Source organism: Eretmochelys imbricata, chromosome 8 (genome assembly GCF_965152235.1).
Source record: "Eretmochelys imbricata isolate rEreImb1 chromosome 8, rEreImb1.hap1, whole genome shotgun sequence".
NCBI classification, from domain to species: Eukaryota; Metazoa; Chordata; order Testudines; family Cheloniidae; genus Eretmochelys; species Eretmochelys imbricata.
In genome coordinates, this window is record NC_135579.1 from 56489854 (window position 1) to 56506363 (window position 16510).

The 16510-nt window shown below is 40.8% G+C and overlaps 1 protein-coding gene across 1 annotated transcript in view; it reads left to right on the forward strand.

Annotated features, from left to right (window-relative positions):
- The window catches only part of HMCN1 (hemicentin 1), a 323326-nt gene that overhangs the window by 125770 nt on the left and 181046 nt on the right, over nt 1-16510 (forward strand). The gene's annotated exons all lie outside the window — the stretch shown is intronic.

Here is a 16510-nt window from a genome sequence, read left to right on the forward strand (position 1 = left end):
GAAGTAGCCCAGAGAGTTGTAGCTGTCGCACAGCTGTTCCAGGAGGCATTCTAGACAGCTGCATTCCACAGGGCCCTGGGCTGGAACCCAGAGTAGAGGGCGGGCCCGGGTTCCCCCCAGATCCTCCCAACTCCTGGTCAGACACAGGAGGAGTCGTCCTGGACTGTGGGTTCAGAAAAACGGCCACGCTGAGGGCTGCCGTGAAGCTCCAAGGCGAGCAAATCCGCCAATAAGCGCAAGACCCACCAAGGTAGAGCAGGAACTTTGTCACAAGAGCTACATCTAAAATGAAGAAATTTACTACATTTTGGATCATGAAAGAACTAATTTCACTGTTATGTTCTCTTGCTGTATGAAGGTGTCATTAACTGTAAAAATAAGAGTGGACAGAAGCTGTTCATTTTAGTTTATTATTTTAAACCTTTGTTTTGAAAGTTATAAGTTAAAATAATAATAATAGTAATGAAGAAATGCCATTTCTGATTTTTGAGAAAAGGGGCTGTACAATTCTGTAAGTTAAATCTTGAACTGGAAGTAGTCCCTCTTTTTTTGATGGGGTACATCCCATATTAATGGGAGCTTCTTGTATTAATGTACTAAGTGCCCAACACTTACTCACGTTGAGTAATCGCTTACACCACAAGCAGTCCTATTGAAAATCTTGGGGCTACTTGTGGAGTGATGTACAAAACAATGTGAACAAAGGTGTCAGAATTGAGCCTTAAAGGGCTACATTTTAGTCCTACTGAAGTCAATCTTGCCATTTTCATTCACTGAATGGTAATTTTGCCTTAGTAAGGTGTCTAAGGATTTGTCTAGGATTTGCTGCTGTTGTTGATTTGGCCCTAAAACTGTTTTAAGGTAACTGCAGGGGGTCAGGATTCCCCCTCCCCTCCAACAAAACTTTTTTTTCGTTTTGTTTTGTTTCATTCCTCTGAAGCATCTGGAGATCGGACACTGGTCCGAGCTGGTGCTCCAAGGTGGTCACGAGAATTCTCTTTATCAGATTCTTGGCTCGCTCGTTCTTGCTTACATGCTCAGGGTCTGACTGATTGCCGTATGTGGGATTAGGAAGGAATTTCCCTCCAGATCACATTGGCAGGGACCTTGGGTTTTTTTTCACCTTCCTCTACAAGATGGGGCACACATTGATTGCTAGGATCATCTGGGTGTGTATCATTAATCAGTTCCCAGCACTGCAGAGGCCTTGGTCTTTGGTGTATCCCAGTCCCTCCTATTATATGCCTGTGGCACACATTATCTTAATCTCCTGCGGGTTTTGACATTTTGTCTAATTTCGGTTGTTGGGTTTGGTGTGTGGGTACCTAGATGCTGTTGATGGTCTGTGATATACAGGAGGTCAGAGTAGATGATCTGGTGATCCCTTCTGGCCTTAAGCTCTATGATTCTATGAGCTATTCACTGTGAACATGACTACATGGTCTGGGGATCTACACAGCACTAACAGAACTTCCCAAAGTTCTGTCTCATACCAGATTGGGGTCTGGTGTTGAAACTGGCGTGGATTGTTCGAGGGCTCTGTTTTCTCTTCAGTTGCTTCAGAACACTGACCAGGAGCCTGGAGAGTGTCCTCTGAGCATGTGAACAGTGTAATGGTAAGAACTGTCCAGGAGCATGAAATGTTAATCCGTATATCTTTCTAGGATTATTTTTTCCACGAGGAAGAGAGAGAAATTCCATAATCATGTGATCTCTGCCTTTTCTCCAGCTTTTCAGTGTTGTAAACAAAATATTAACATGATACATACATGTTTATTAGAGTAGATCCATATTTGAACGCGTTGTCCTGATAGTTGTATAATATTACCAATGTTTCTCATATCTGGGTTTATTAACAAATCTTTCTGGCTTGGAAGCATAAATGAGTTATTTTTGTAACCAATGTCCTTTTTGCCGAAAACATTCATTTTTGGTGATCTTTGACTGTTGAATTTCATGTGTACCATTAACATTCAAATCTCCAAAACACTACATATTGCCAAAATCTAATTTTACTGGCAAAATCTTGGTTTTGTGGATTTCCAGCTCTGAGTCAGGATAAGCAATTAAATACTATCATAGAATTTGGGCTTTGTTCTTTGACTCTGCAACAGAGCCGTATTGTGTGGGAAAACCTCTGTGGTTTGTGTTGTGTGTGGATCAAGGATTAATAGAGAAATTTAGCTTTTAGCAGTTTCAGCATTTCATGCATGGTTGTAGCAACAGATTAATAAGAAATGAGGTATGTTGTGCTTTCATCTCACAAAAATAGGGATCCGCTGAAGGTAAAGAAACATTGGTCGTGGTTTGGCCTATTGTATACAGCATATAGATCCCCTTTTTGTGTTGATGAGCATATTTACATGAGTTGTCACATACTAGACAGAAAGAAAGCTACAAACTTTTTGTATTACATTCCGAGCATCACGTGATAAATAATTAATTTGGTGTATTCATAGTCTAACAACTTTGTCTCTTTATTTTGCTAAGCATTTTTGTAAAGGTTCAAATGGGATTTTTCTTGTCACAACTGAAAGGTTTGCATCAGCCTGTTACAAGTGCTACTGTGACAGAAAGATCTTAGCAGTACCTAATACAGGAATTCAGTGAACATACTGTAGCCACTGTACTACAAAAACTGCATGTTTGACATCAGGTGTCAAATACGACAACTTCCCCTACCTACCTCTGCCAAGATAGCATTTGAAACAATTTCAGTTCTCATGGTGTAGACTATGTTGAATATGTGTTGTAAGAAAGCATTCTCAACCTCTTGTCCTAACAGGTCAACCACATTTCTGTGCCAGGGAACAGATTTGGATAAATCACTGTGACTTACTCCAGTGCAACTCAGAATCAAGATTAGAATCTGGCCCTGGACGTACTGTACATCAGTGGTGCCCAACCTTATTACACAGGAGGGCCACATAAACATAGCCACAACCTTGTGTGGGCAAACAGATTCCACATATTTTAATAAGATTTATTGATTTATATTGTAAGTTGAGCTTGTTTTGTATGTATTTAGATAGGTTGTTTCTAGGTATGGTATTGTCTATTTACATACTTATGTAAACTAAAATGATGTAAACATGATCACAAAACACTAATGGATTGGCAGTGAGTATAGTCTGCTGAAGCAGGCCACAGGCCTTATGAAATGCTCTAGTGAGCCTTAGGTTGGGCTCCCCTGCTGTACATGGTTTGGTCTTGTCCACAACAAGGACAAAACCATGTTCAGCTCTGGTTGACAATACTAGAGGGCAGCAAGCGGGGTAGAACACAGCATGATATCTAATCACAGTCTTTGGGCCTGAATCTCTGCTCACCTACAGTAGTGTAAATCTGAAGTAATTCCAGTAAAGTGAATGTACAGTGGTGTAAGAGGAAAATCATATTGCTTTTTTCTCCTGGAGAATCATTTGCCCAAAATATCTTTGGTGTACTCTCTGCTGGACAACCCTTGGAACAGCATTAATATTCACCCTGTGCTGGTGAGACAAGAGGTTAAGCATTCTGAATGCAGTTTGGCAACAGTTGTGAGAGAAAAAGAAAGATAACAGGGAAATGAAGACATTATAGAATGAAAAGTTTGTATACATACCATTCATTCTCCTGACATGACGTCCCCAACCCCAAATACACAGTGCAGATTTCCATATAACATGAAAAGGAATAGTCCGAAATACAATGCTGAGATCCTCCGAGCACCAAAAAAAAAAAAAAAAAAAAAAAAAGGACAATGAAACTGGAGTATTGCAGCCTAGTTTGTTGATTTTTTAAATGGGGGGAAATGCAAGATTATTCTGCCCTAAAAAAATTAAAACATTTAGCAGTCTTGATAGCACAGTGGTTCTTTCTAAACTGTTCTTGGGAGCTATCTCAGATAATTAAAATACACAGCTTGGAAAAGATTAACTAAAGTTATTAGCTAACGTCTCTTATCGCTATGGTACTTCTACTCTTTTCAAAACAGGAAATAAAACAGTTAAACTCCCAGCAGTGTTCTTTGATACAAAAGTCAATGTTCTTTGAATGAAAAAGAATTAAATCAGTAAGTATCCATATGTCTGGATGGCTCAGCTGCTGCTAATTACCATTCACAGCAGTCTTCATTATAGTTATTACATTGGTTTTTGAAGTTAGCCTCTTACACAGGAATACATGTATTTGGAGGAGGGGTCAGAGATTGCTTGAGCAGCCTATCCAGAGATCTGAAGAAGAGCTCTGTATACCTTGAAGATGTCTCTTTCATCAACAGAAGTAGGTGTAATAAAATATATTACCTCACCTACCTTGTCTCTGGGAAATTAGTGAATATCACAAGTTTAATAATCTCTCTCTCCCAGAGTTTCTCATTCAATGACTCTTGCTAGATCATACAGAGAAATAGTCTTTTTTCCTACCTGCAGTGAAAGGGAATTAAGGGGAAAAATAAGTAAAGTCTGTGTGTTGCATGTTTGTGTTAATATTTCCTGGATGAGATCATCTGAAGAGCTTTGCAATTTAAGAGCTAAGCAAACAAAGCTTTCTCATCAAATACTTCCCATGCCTCCAACACATGATTGCTTGTCATTAATGAATCTCAAAAAGAGGTTATTACTATTTGTTATTTTTATAGTATTCAAAGTGTGCTGGGTACTTTACAGACAGTAAGAAGATAAGAGCCCCTGCTTCAAGAGATTATGCATCGAAGGAAACAAAGTACAGACAAAGAATGGAGAATTAAATGCAACAAAAAGCCAAGTGACTGAATGACTAGATGTATCACATCTTGTTCTATGATTTGGGGTTGGATTTCCTGTTCTGTATTGTCAGTTTGTTAGCATTTCCTTGGGGGAGAGGGAAGAACTAGAGTCTATAGCAGGGATCGGCAACTTTTGGCCCATGACCCTTCAGGGAAATTCGCTGGTCGGCTGGGATGGTTTGTTTACCTGCAGCGTCCATGGGTTCTGCTGATCGCAGTTCCCACTTGTCGCAGTTCACCGTTCCAGGCCAACAGGAGCTACGGGAAGTGGTGGCCAGCACATCCCTTGGCCAACGCAGCTTCCCGCAGCCCCCACTGGCCTGGAATGGTGAACTGCAGCCGGTGGGAGCTGCGATCGGGTGAACCTGCGAACGCTGCAGGTAAACAAACCGTCTTGGCCTGCCAGCGGATTTCCCTGATGGGCCATGTCAAGGTTCCTTCCCCACTCTGAACTCTAGGGTACAGATGTGGGGACCTGCATGAAAAATGCCCTAAGCTTATTTTTACCAGCTTAGGTTAAACTTCCCCAAGGTACAAACTATTTTACCTTTTGTCCCTGGACCTTATTGCTGCCACCACCAAGCGTCTAACAAATATAACAGGGAAAGAGCCCACTTGGAAACGTCTTTCTCCCCAAAATCCCCCCAAGCCCTACTTTCCTGGGGAAGGCTTGATAAAAATCCTCACCAATTTGCATAGGTGAACACAGACCCAAACCCTTGGATCTTAAGAACAATGAAAAAGCAATCAGGTTCTTAAAAGAAGAATTTTAATTAAAGAAAAAGTAGAAGAATCACCTCTGTAAAATCAGGATGGTAAATACCTTGTAGGGTAATCAGATTCAAAACATAGAGAATCCCTCTAGGCAAAACCTTAAGTTACAAAAAGACACAAAAACAGAAATATACATTCCATTCAGCACAACTTATTTTATCAGCCATTTAAACAAAACAGAATCTAACGCATATCTAACTAGATTGCTTATTAACCCTTTACAGGAGTTCTGACCTGCATTCCTGCTCTGGTCCCGGCAAAAGCAACACACAGACAGAGAGAACCCTTTGTTCCCCCCCTCCAGCTTTGAAAGTATCTTGTCTCCTCATTGGTCATTTTGGTCAGGTGCCAGCAAGGTTGTCTTAGCTTCTTCACCCTTTACAGGTGAAAGGGTTTTTCCTCCTGCCAGGAGGGATTTAAAGGTGTTTACCCTTCCCTTTATATTTATGACAGGCCGCGTGCCAAGTTTTGCCAGTCCTTGGTCTGTAGGCTTTTTGAAATATGTGTGTTTTAAGAGGAGGAACTTAGAGGGATGGAGGATGGCTACTCATGGGGGGGATTCTGTGCCAAAGAATTCAAAATTCTGTGCCAAAAAAATCAAAATTCTGCAAAATTCTACATATTTTATTTGTCAAAATAATGCAGTATAATCACACCAGTTTCAATTGTTTTGGTAATTTATTTACAGAATACAATACAGAAAAATGTCTCAATAACTATTCAGCATTTCCTAAACACATGAAAGGTAAGTTACAAACACTTGGTAACTAATATCCTTCATTCCAGTTATAATCTTGGATTTTTATTTAAATCACATTACAGAACACCAGATAGCCAAAAAAAACAAAAACAAAAAAGTAGAATGTAATTTTAAATTGCTCAGACTTTCACACATGAAAGTCATACAGTTTTGTTAATCATTATCCTGGACCTGGCTGGGTACTTTGGGAAGGGCTTGGTTCTGATTGTCCTGACATTTTATTGACTGCTTGGTAAATGTTTTATTTGCCATCAAAGTCTTTTTTTTTTAAAATGGGTAAGTAAAATAAATCCTGAGCTGTAATCTAACCCCGTTGTGCCACTTTGGCACAGGAAAAAAGTGTAAAATCACACAGATCTTCCTATATGAGGATTTCCATACTGTCATTTATATAATGCTCCTTTACATCACTCTGGCAATGTAGGGGCCTTAAAACTTTTACGGGTTTTATGCTCCTGGGGGAATTGACTGATAATGGGAACAGTTAACCAACAACAGGAACAATAAGCATGCTGCTACACTTCTGCCTCAGAGAATGAGATCAATTAAACATCAACAGCAACTTTAACAATGTTACTACTGGCAGGCTGCTACATTTGTGCATCAGAGAAAGAGATCAATTAACTAGCAGGCAGGCTGCTACACTGCCTTCCAGACATAGCCTACCTCATGCCTAATAAAAAGCCCTACCCTTCTACACCAGCGAGCTGCAGTAGCAAGAGAGAGGGACATAGTCAGTCTCTCTCTCTCTCTCTCCCTCTCTCTCACTTGTTGGCCCAGCACCTCCCACAATGGTGATCAACCACACAGGCATGCACGACCAATCCCCATCCCCCATTTCTGAGGCTGCTCCAGGCATGCTGGAACAGATCCACTGCTGGGGAAGAAGTGCAGGTCCCCTGGCAGATTTTTTTTTTAAATTTTCTGCGTGGTGGGCACAGAAATATGCATAGAATCATAGAATATCAGAGTTGGAAGTGACCTCAGGAGTTCATCTAGTCCAACCTCCTGCTCAAAGTAGGACCAGTCCCCAACTAAATCAGCCCAGCCAGGGCTTTGTCAAGCCTGACCTTAAAAACCTCTAAGGTTGTAGATTCCACCACCTCCCTAGGTAACGCATTCCAGTGCTTCACCACCCTCCTAGTGAAAAAGTTTTTCCTAATATCCAACCTAAACCTCCCCCGCTGCAACTTGAGACCATTACTCCTTGTTCTGTCATCTGCTACCACTGAGAACAGTTTAGATCCATCCTCTTTGGAACCTCCTTTCAAGTAATTGAAAGCAGCTATCAAATCCCCCCTCATTCTTCTCTTCTGCAAACTAAATAATCCCAATTCCCTCAGCCTCTCCTCATAAATCATGTGCTTCAGCCCCCTCATCATTTTTGTTGCCCTCCACTGGACTCTTCCAATTTTTCCACATCCTTCTTGTAGTGTGGGGCCCAAAACTGGACACAAAACTCCAGATGAGGCCTCGCCAATGCCAAATAGAGGGGAATGATCACGTCCCTCAATCTGCTGGCAATTCTCCTACTTATACAGCTCAAAATGCCATTGGCCTTCTTGGCAACAAGGGCACACTGTTGACTCATATCCAGCTTCTCATCCACTGTAACCCCTAGGTCCTTTTCTGCAGAACTGCTGCCTAGCCACTCGGTCCCTAGTCTGTAGCTGTGCATAGGATTCTTCCGTCCTAAGTGCAGGACTCTGCACTTGTCCTTGTTGAACCTCATCAGATTTTTTTTGGCCCAATCCTCTAATTTCTCTAGGTCCCTCTGTATCCTATCCCTATCCTCCAGCGTATCTACTATTCCTCCCAGTTTAGTGTCATCTGCAAACTTGCTGAGGGTGCAATCCACGCCATCCTCCAGATCATTAATGAAGATATTGAACAAAGCCGGCCCCAGGACTGACCCTTGGGGCACTCCGCTTGATACCGGCTGCCAACTAGACATGGAGCCATTGATCACTACCCATTGATCCCGATGATCTAGTCAGCTTTCTATCCACCTTATCATCCATTCATCCAGCCCATACTTCTTTAACTTGCTGGCAAGAATACTGTGGGAGACCGTATCAAAATCTTTGCTAAAGTCAAGGAATAACATGTCCACTGGTTTCCCCTCATGCACAGAGCCTGTTATGTCATCATAGAAGGCAATTAGATTAGTAAGGCATGACTTGCCCTTGGTGAATCCATGCTGACTGTTCCTGATCACTTTCCTCTCCTCGAAGTGCTTCAGAATTGATTCCTTGAGGACCTGCTCCGTGATTTTCCAGGGACTGAGGTGAGGCTGACTGGCCTGTAGTTCCCAGGATCCTCCTTCTTCCCTCTTTTAAAGATGGACACTACATTAGCCTTTTTCCGGTCGTCTGGGACTTCCCCGGATCTCCATGAGTTTTTAAAGATAATGGACAATGGCTCTGCAATCACATCTGCCAATTCCTTTAGCGCCCTTGGATGCAGTGCATGGACTTGTGCTCATCCAGCTTTTCTAAATAGTCCTGAACCACTTCTTTCTCCACAGAGGGCTGGTCACCTCCTCCCCACACTGTGCTGCCCAGTGCAGTAGTCTGGGAGCTGACCTTGTTCGTGAAGACAGAGGCAAAAAAAGCATTGAGTACATTAGCTTTTTCCACATCCTCTGTCGCTAGGTTGTCTCCCTCATTCAGTAAGGGGCCCACACTTTCCTTGACCTTCTTCTTGTTGCTAACACATCTGTAGAAACCCTTCTTGTTACTCTTAACATCCCTTGCAGGCCATATGAATTCTGTACTACCTGCACAACTCACAACTTCACACAATGCACAGTCAACCTGTGGAATTCAAAGCTGTGGGATGTTGTGAAGGCCAAAAATATAGTTAGGTTAAAAAAATTAGATAGGTTCATAGAGGATAGAATACTGGGACATGGCCAGGAAGACATTCCCAAAGTGAGATGTCTAGTAAATGCAGAAGATTTGAGAAGTGCATATAAAATTAAAATAAAGGAGGACGGATCATATTTATAATCCATGGACAAGGATAGGCCAGCTACTCTCCTCTCAGATGCCATTACACATTACCATACAGTGGCCCAAAAATGAGACAGAATTTGGTCTTTCCTTGCTGTGACATTAGGGTTAGAGCATGCCCCGGTGCCTCATGTTGTTCTGTATAGCAACCCATAGCTAATTCAGGAATCTGGTTAGGCTTTGGACGAACCACCTCTCCTCGTCCAGGATGGTGGTTAGTACAATGTGGGTGTTTGTATGGGGAAAGGCATAGAAAAGAGGAGGATAGAAGATGTAATCCTCAAGGTTCTGAGAGTGCCTTAGAGGAATAATGGTGAATACGGGGCACTTTTATGTTAATGTTCCCATGATGCCCCTTCTTGCAAAAAATACATTCAATTTTCAACAATAAATATGCGGTGCATCTTCCATGTTTCAGAGAAGGAGAACTATTCCCTAAGATTGTACTTTTCTTTTAATTAAGTGCATGCAATTGTGGCCAATACAATCAATGTGGCTACTTGATAATGAAGTCTTCTGCATGTATCTAATAAATATTATTTATTGATTTTGATACATACTTTAACAAGTCTATTCTTCAGACCTGTCATTGCAACAGTAGCTGAACTGTGTTTGTGTGCCTTATTTTTACACTGCTGTTTTCATCTAAAAAAGAAAAGGAGTACTTGTGGCACCTTAGAGACTAACCAATTTATTTGAGCATAAGCTTTCGTGAGCTACAGCTCACTTCATCGAATGCATTTTCATCTAGTTCACAATCCAAAAATGTGAAATACTACAATGAATATTTAATATGAAACCATAGAAAATCCAGTGCATATTGGTGAAATATGATCTAAGCTAATACAAGTCAGATGAGAAGTAAAGATTTCTTTTGAAAATATATTGACTGTGTATGTGCACATGCATAAAGATAATCTTTCCTAGAAATGGATCCAATCTGGATTCTGTGCCAGAATTGACTTCAAAGTGGAAATACCAGGGGGAATGCACAGTATCATCCTAACTCCATCCTTCCTTTTCTCTCAGCAACATATATGTTAATATTTGTTGCAAGCAGGTTTTGATCTTATTGTAGTTTTTTCGCATGTGCATTCATGACACTAACATACTGCAGATGTTCAAAAAATTGAAGATCAAAATTGTGTGCCTCCATCCTGGCACTTACAAATGCAGAATTAAAGATTTTTTAACAAATCAATGGCCATACAGAACTTCACAAGCATCCCTCTATTGCATGCTTTGACCACATAGTGTTTCATGGTTATAAGTGGAGATGATTCTTCTCATCCAAAAGTACAGAGCCCTGCCACTTAAATTAAGATATATGACACGCACTTGCTCACATCTGAAAATAGACTATTAAACTAAAGCCCATTAAAGTTAATTGGGACTCTTTCCCAGTGGGAATTGGATCAGGCCTATAGAGAGTAGCCAGTACACGGTGGCTCTGATCATGGTACCTGATCCATGCTATCTGATCCATGTAGACAGATACCGATGTCCCTGTGAAATCCTCTTGAAGATAATGGGGCTCTCGCTTGGTTGCAGGTAGGCCAGATTGCAAGGACCGAGATTTGCCTAGTTAGTGTGGTCAGTATGTTGAAGTGAATTTTGCAAAAATCACGTCCTGTCAGCAAAATTTGCAAAATGTTTATGCAAGTCACTAAAACTATTGCCTTGTTGTGTGATAGCTTTTGATTTGGACACAATTAAATGGTTGTACTTGTTTATCTTTGTTTATGCATTGCTAGCTGTGTGAAGAATTTAAATCACATGCCTTTCCAAAGAATTGTTGTTTGAGACAGTAAAGAGACAACAAAGAATTACTGAATCTCTAAGAAAAGAACAGGAGTACTTGTGGCACCTTAGAGACTAACAAATTTATTAGAGCATAAGCTTTCATGGGCTACAGCCCACTTCATCGGATGCATAGAAGGGAACATATAGTAAGATATATATAATCTTAGATACATATACACATATAGATAAGTTGGAAGTTACAATACAAACTGTGAGAGGCTAATTAGTTAAGATGAGCTATTATCAGCAGGAGAAAAAACTTTTGTAGTGATAATCAAGACGGCCCATTTAGACAGTTGACAAGAAGGTGTGAGGATACTTAACTTAAGGAAATAGATTCAATATGTGTAACGACCCAGTCACTCCCTGTCTCTATTCAAACCCAAGTTAATGGTATCTAGTTTGCATATTAATTCAAGGTCAGCAGTTTCTCGTTGGAGTCTGTTTTTGAAGCTTTTCTGTTTCAAAATTGCCACCCTTAAATCTTTTACTGAGTGGCCACAGAGGTTGAAGTGTTCTCCTACCGGTTTTTGAATGTGATGATTCCTGATGTCAGATTTGTGTCCATTTATTCTTTTGCGTAGAGACTGTCTGGTTTGGCCAATGTACATGGCAGAGGGGCATTTCTGGCACATGGTGGCATATATTACATTGGTAGATGTGCAGGTGAAGGAGTCCCTGATGGCGTGGCTAATGTGATTAGGTCCTATGATGGTGTCACTTGAATAAATATGTGGACAGAGTTGGCATCGGGCTTTGTTGCAAGGATAGGTTCCTGGGTTAGTGTTTTTGTTGTGTGATGTGTGGTTGCTGGAGAGTAATCAGGAGCTCGTTCACCTGCACATCTACCAACAAATACTCACAGCAACCGCACAACACTAATTAGGGAATTAGTGATATATAGAACTGCGTGAGCCTGCCCCTGCCTGGGTCACATCACATGGAGGTGCCGCTCCCACCTCTGCTCCCACTGGCATAATCTTGTATGCTGTCTCCTCCTCTCATTTTCACTGGACAAAAGCCTCTTCTGCTGCTAAGACCCTACTGGACAGGACGAGTGCTCTGCAAAACTAGGATTGTTGGCTTTAAGACAGACGAATGGCCTTCCTAGGTCTGTCTCAGATTGTGCCTCCCAGTAACCTGATTCTGATGCCTGACTTCTGCTCTGACCACTAGGTCAGATAGCCCACATCCTAGTCATGACAGTGTTCTTATATCCATTCTATAGATGGTTAAACTGAAGAACTGGGAGGTTTAAACTGAAGAACGGTGAGATTAAGGCCAAAACATTAATAAACGAGACCATAGGTTCATGACCAAAAATTCATAGGAATTTGCATAACTACATTGATGTCGCAAAAAGAAAAAGAGTACTTGTGGCACCTTAGAGACTAACCAATTTATTTGAGCATAAGCTTTCGTGAGCTACAGCTCACTTCATCGGATGCATAAAGTGGAAAATACAGTGAGGATGTTTTTATACACACAGACCATGAAAAAATGGGTGTTTATCACTACAAAAGGTTTTCTCTCCCCCAACCCCACTCTCCTGCTGATAATAGCTTATCTAAAGTGATTTTTCATGGTCTGTGTGTATGAAAACATCCTCACTGTATTTTCCACTTTATGCATCCGATGAAGTGAGCTGTAGCTCACGAAAGCTTATGCTCAAATAAATTGGTTAGTCTCTAAGGTGCCACAAGAACTCCTTTTCTTTTTGCGAACACGGCGGTTACTCTGAAACCTACATTGATGTCCACATTTACTGAAACTTTGCATGTAAATCAGTTGCTGCCCTAACTAGTTCCTTGCTCTGTACATGCAAATGTGGCGGTTGCCTTTGGAAATGTAACTGTGCATGCATTTTTGCTTTTGGACCTTAGAGCTATGTCAAGTGTCACACAATGAGTCATTGATAGAGCCAGACACAGTCCTGAAGTCCTGAATACAATTCCTCTACTATGACCACTAGACAACACAATTTTAATGCAGGCTTCTGGTAAAGTATGTGCTGATGTTCCCACTAACTAAACTTCAAAAATACTTTTAGAAACCCTTGGGGGAATTTATTGTGGCATCTCTGATGTTTGCAAACAATAAAGCTTCTGGTATCACTGGTGATGGTATGAACTTGCCTGCTCTGCAAGATTAGCAAGACTTAGTTGGCTAATGTTTACAATCCAAGTTGGTTAAGGAGTCTAATCAGCCCATTGCAGGTACAGACTCTGTGTTAACTCAAATGTGAGTCTCGCTTGACTAACGGTGCTTATGCCCTTCCCAACCTATATTGCCCCAAATGTGTAACTTTCTTGATAGACCTTTCTATGTAAAAGTCATACCATTACTAAGGAGACTGCCATGGACTTGCTGTGTAACTGTGGGCAATTATTTAATTTTTCTTTACCTTGTTTTCTCCATTTGTAAAATAGAGACAATAATACCATCCTCTTTAAAGTGTATTGACATCTATGCAAGAAAAGTGTTATATAAGTGCTGCCTTATTATTTGTTAAAAAATACTGCTGAAAATAGCCAGTGATTTGCAAAAATGTATCAAAGAGGGCTTTATTGCAGTGTTTAGTGTTATAAACCTATATGAACTGTAATAACTTTGATCAGTTGGTACTTTGTCTGAGTATAACCCTAAGTGATTACCCTATAAGCTGTACTCTGATTCAGAAGATAGAAACTATCATGTCTTTATCTTGCAATAACATAGGGCTTGTCTTTACTACCGCACTAAATCGGCACTGCTGCAGCATGTCTGGTGAAGACCCCTTACACTGACGGCAGAGCACTCTCCTGTCAAGATAAATTACTCCACCTAAACAAGAGGTAGAAGCTATGTTTGCTGGAGAGCTTTTCCTGCCAACATAGTGTGGCATAGACATCGCTTTAAGTCAATGTAAGTTATGTCACTTAGGGTGGTGGTTTTTTCACACCCCTGAGGGACATAACTTACATCAACTTAAGTGATAGTGTAGACAAGCCCATAATAAAGACATTGGCACAAAATAACTTTTGCCATGTAGTTAACTAATTGGATGACCACGTACTATGAATAAAGAGGGTTTACATGTTATTTCTGCCCTGCAACAATGTGTAGTGAACTACTTCTCTTTTCTAGAAAAAAGTATAGGCTGGTCCTGATAAGTGTTAAGGAAAGATAGAATACAGGTCATCAGATTGGATGCAGGCATAAATCCCTCAAGAAAGAAGAATGTGAAATTTACAGGAAAAAAATTCATCCTGTAAATTGACTCTTTTCACATCATCTGAAACTAATTGTGGAGGGATCTCCAGTGACTAAACTAGGAAGAGTTATTCTGTTAATCATGCAGTCATCATAACCTTATTTCCACTATGCTTAGTTGCTTATCCTGCACACAAATGCACAGTTCATATTAGCATTGTGATAATATTTTACATATTTTCTTCCCTCAACGAATAAAATAAAATATGCAATACACTCGGTCTTATTTGACAGCCTTTCCCATCGAAGCAGATGCAGCCCCCCCCGATATATGTGTGGCCATAAATGGCCACCTTTACTCTCTGAAGGTGAAGGAAGAGGAGAGTATACATATTGATGTATCACACTGTATTTTACCTGTAAATTACATTTCTTCTTGACAAGTTCTTATATGTGTTAAAAGAAAAATTAAGCCGTGGCAAATATTGGGACAGTGAGAATGCTGCTATCAGTCGCCCATGCTAATTAGGTAGCCTGTGACCATTCCAGCTTGAACTTTGAGTCCCAGATTAGTTTTTTAAAATCGTTTTGCTGCTGCTGTTTGTTGCACTGTTACTTTAATGTCAGCAATAATGTATGTATATTTTCCAGCACAAGTGCAGATTTTACCACACCCTCTCCCAAGGGATGATGTCATCACACCTGTGTGCTACACATTTATTTACTGAGTGACCCTTAACAGTCTGTAGCTTGGCTTTAGTTGCAGAGTGACTCTCTTAGCAGTATGCATCCTGGTCTTTGTAACTTGACTCTTTAAGTCCACTTTCCCCTTAATACACTGAACAGTTAGGGTTAGGCAGTTTGGGTAATTGGTGGTAGCCAGCAAGAAGAATAGCCATCTGTTAGAAGGATGTGTATTAAAACTCAGATGGTACCCGACTGGCACCAATTGTAAAGACAGATGCAGTTAATGCAGTTGTAACACAGGCTGCAGCAATGGAGGCAAATGCTGCTAATCCAAAAGTGGGTGGTGGTGGTGAACAAATGCAACATTACTGTAGAAGGCATTAACGAGAATCAGCCTTTACTCCTGAAAGATTCTTCTCCTTCTGATAATCCATCAGCTGCTGCTGATTCTCCCCTAAAAGTGCATGAAGGCCCGTGAGGCTGTGTTGTAAAAGGAGCACATTCGTCATTTGCCATAATGAACTGTATTGATAGTCTAGGGCATTGTTGAGCAGCTTCATGGACTCTGATCAGTCTCTTCCCCTAGAGAACCCATTATTACACTATGGGTATCAACACCACAGAAGCAGACTGGCTCCACAATGACTGATGATGATTTCATTTAAAAATAGTATATTTCAAGTCTGTATTTAATTTTGTCACCCAGGATTAAATTAATCCCTGTAGAGAGGGCTGCCAGAAAGCCTGTGAGCTGCCGAAATGCTGCTTACACCCTGTGGGTCCTTTGCTCCCGCATCCCTAAATAGTCAAGTGGTGTTATCCTGAACTCATTGGCATTTTAGTCTTCAAGGATTTTTAATAGTTTTTTCTTAAGTCTCCCTTCCTGTGGATTCCCACTCCGTGAGTTTCATGCTGACATCTGGGTTGGAACAAACATACAGCTGACGCAACTAAGTTTTGCTTGGTTTGGAGCTGAAGCCATTAAAACTACAGTTTCTCATCGTTTCCACCCAAAAGTAATAAATTGGCACAGCTTGCTCATAACTCAGCCCAGGTTTGTGAGCCTTGGTGAATCTTTTTGGTAAATCTGGCTCAGGTTTTGGGTTGTAACAACACTCAAAACCATGTGAAATTGGCACCCACTGCATTTGAGATTTGGACAGTCACATTTTAAAACAAATTGAAATGTGGGTTTATTTTCTGTTTGTAACCTAAATACCATCTTTAATACTACTTTTTCATCTAGCCCTGCATGTCTCCTGCCAAGAATTGGGGTTGGGCAATTGGGAAGGGAGGTGTCTACAAGAAGACCTCTCTAGTTTAAGTAGCATGTAATACGAAACATTTTGAGAGACAATCTAAATAAAAGGAATTCTATAAATATATAATCACAATTTATACTTTTGAGTAGCATCTGCTGCTTTGTTACTCTTTTCATGCAGCTCTGAGAATCATCAATAGTATTAAAAAAGAGGCAATGGGATGGGTGGGGGGAGGGATTCTGGTCAGTCCTTTCTTAGTGGTGTTTTCCAT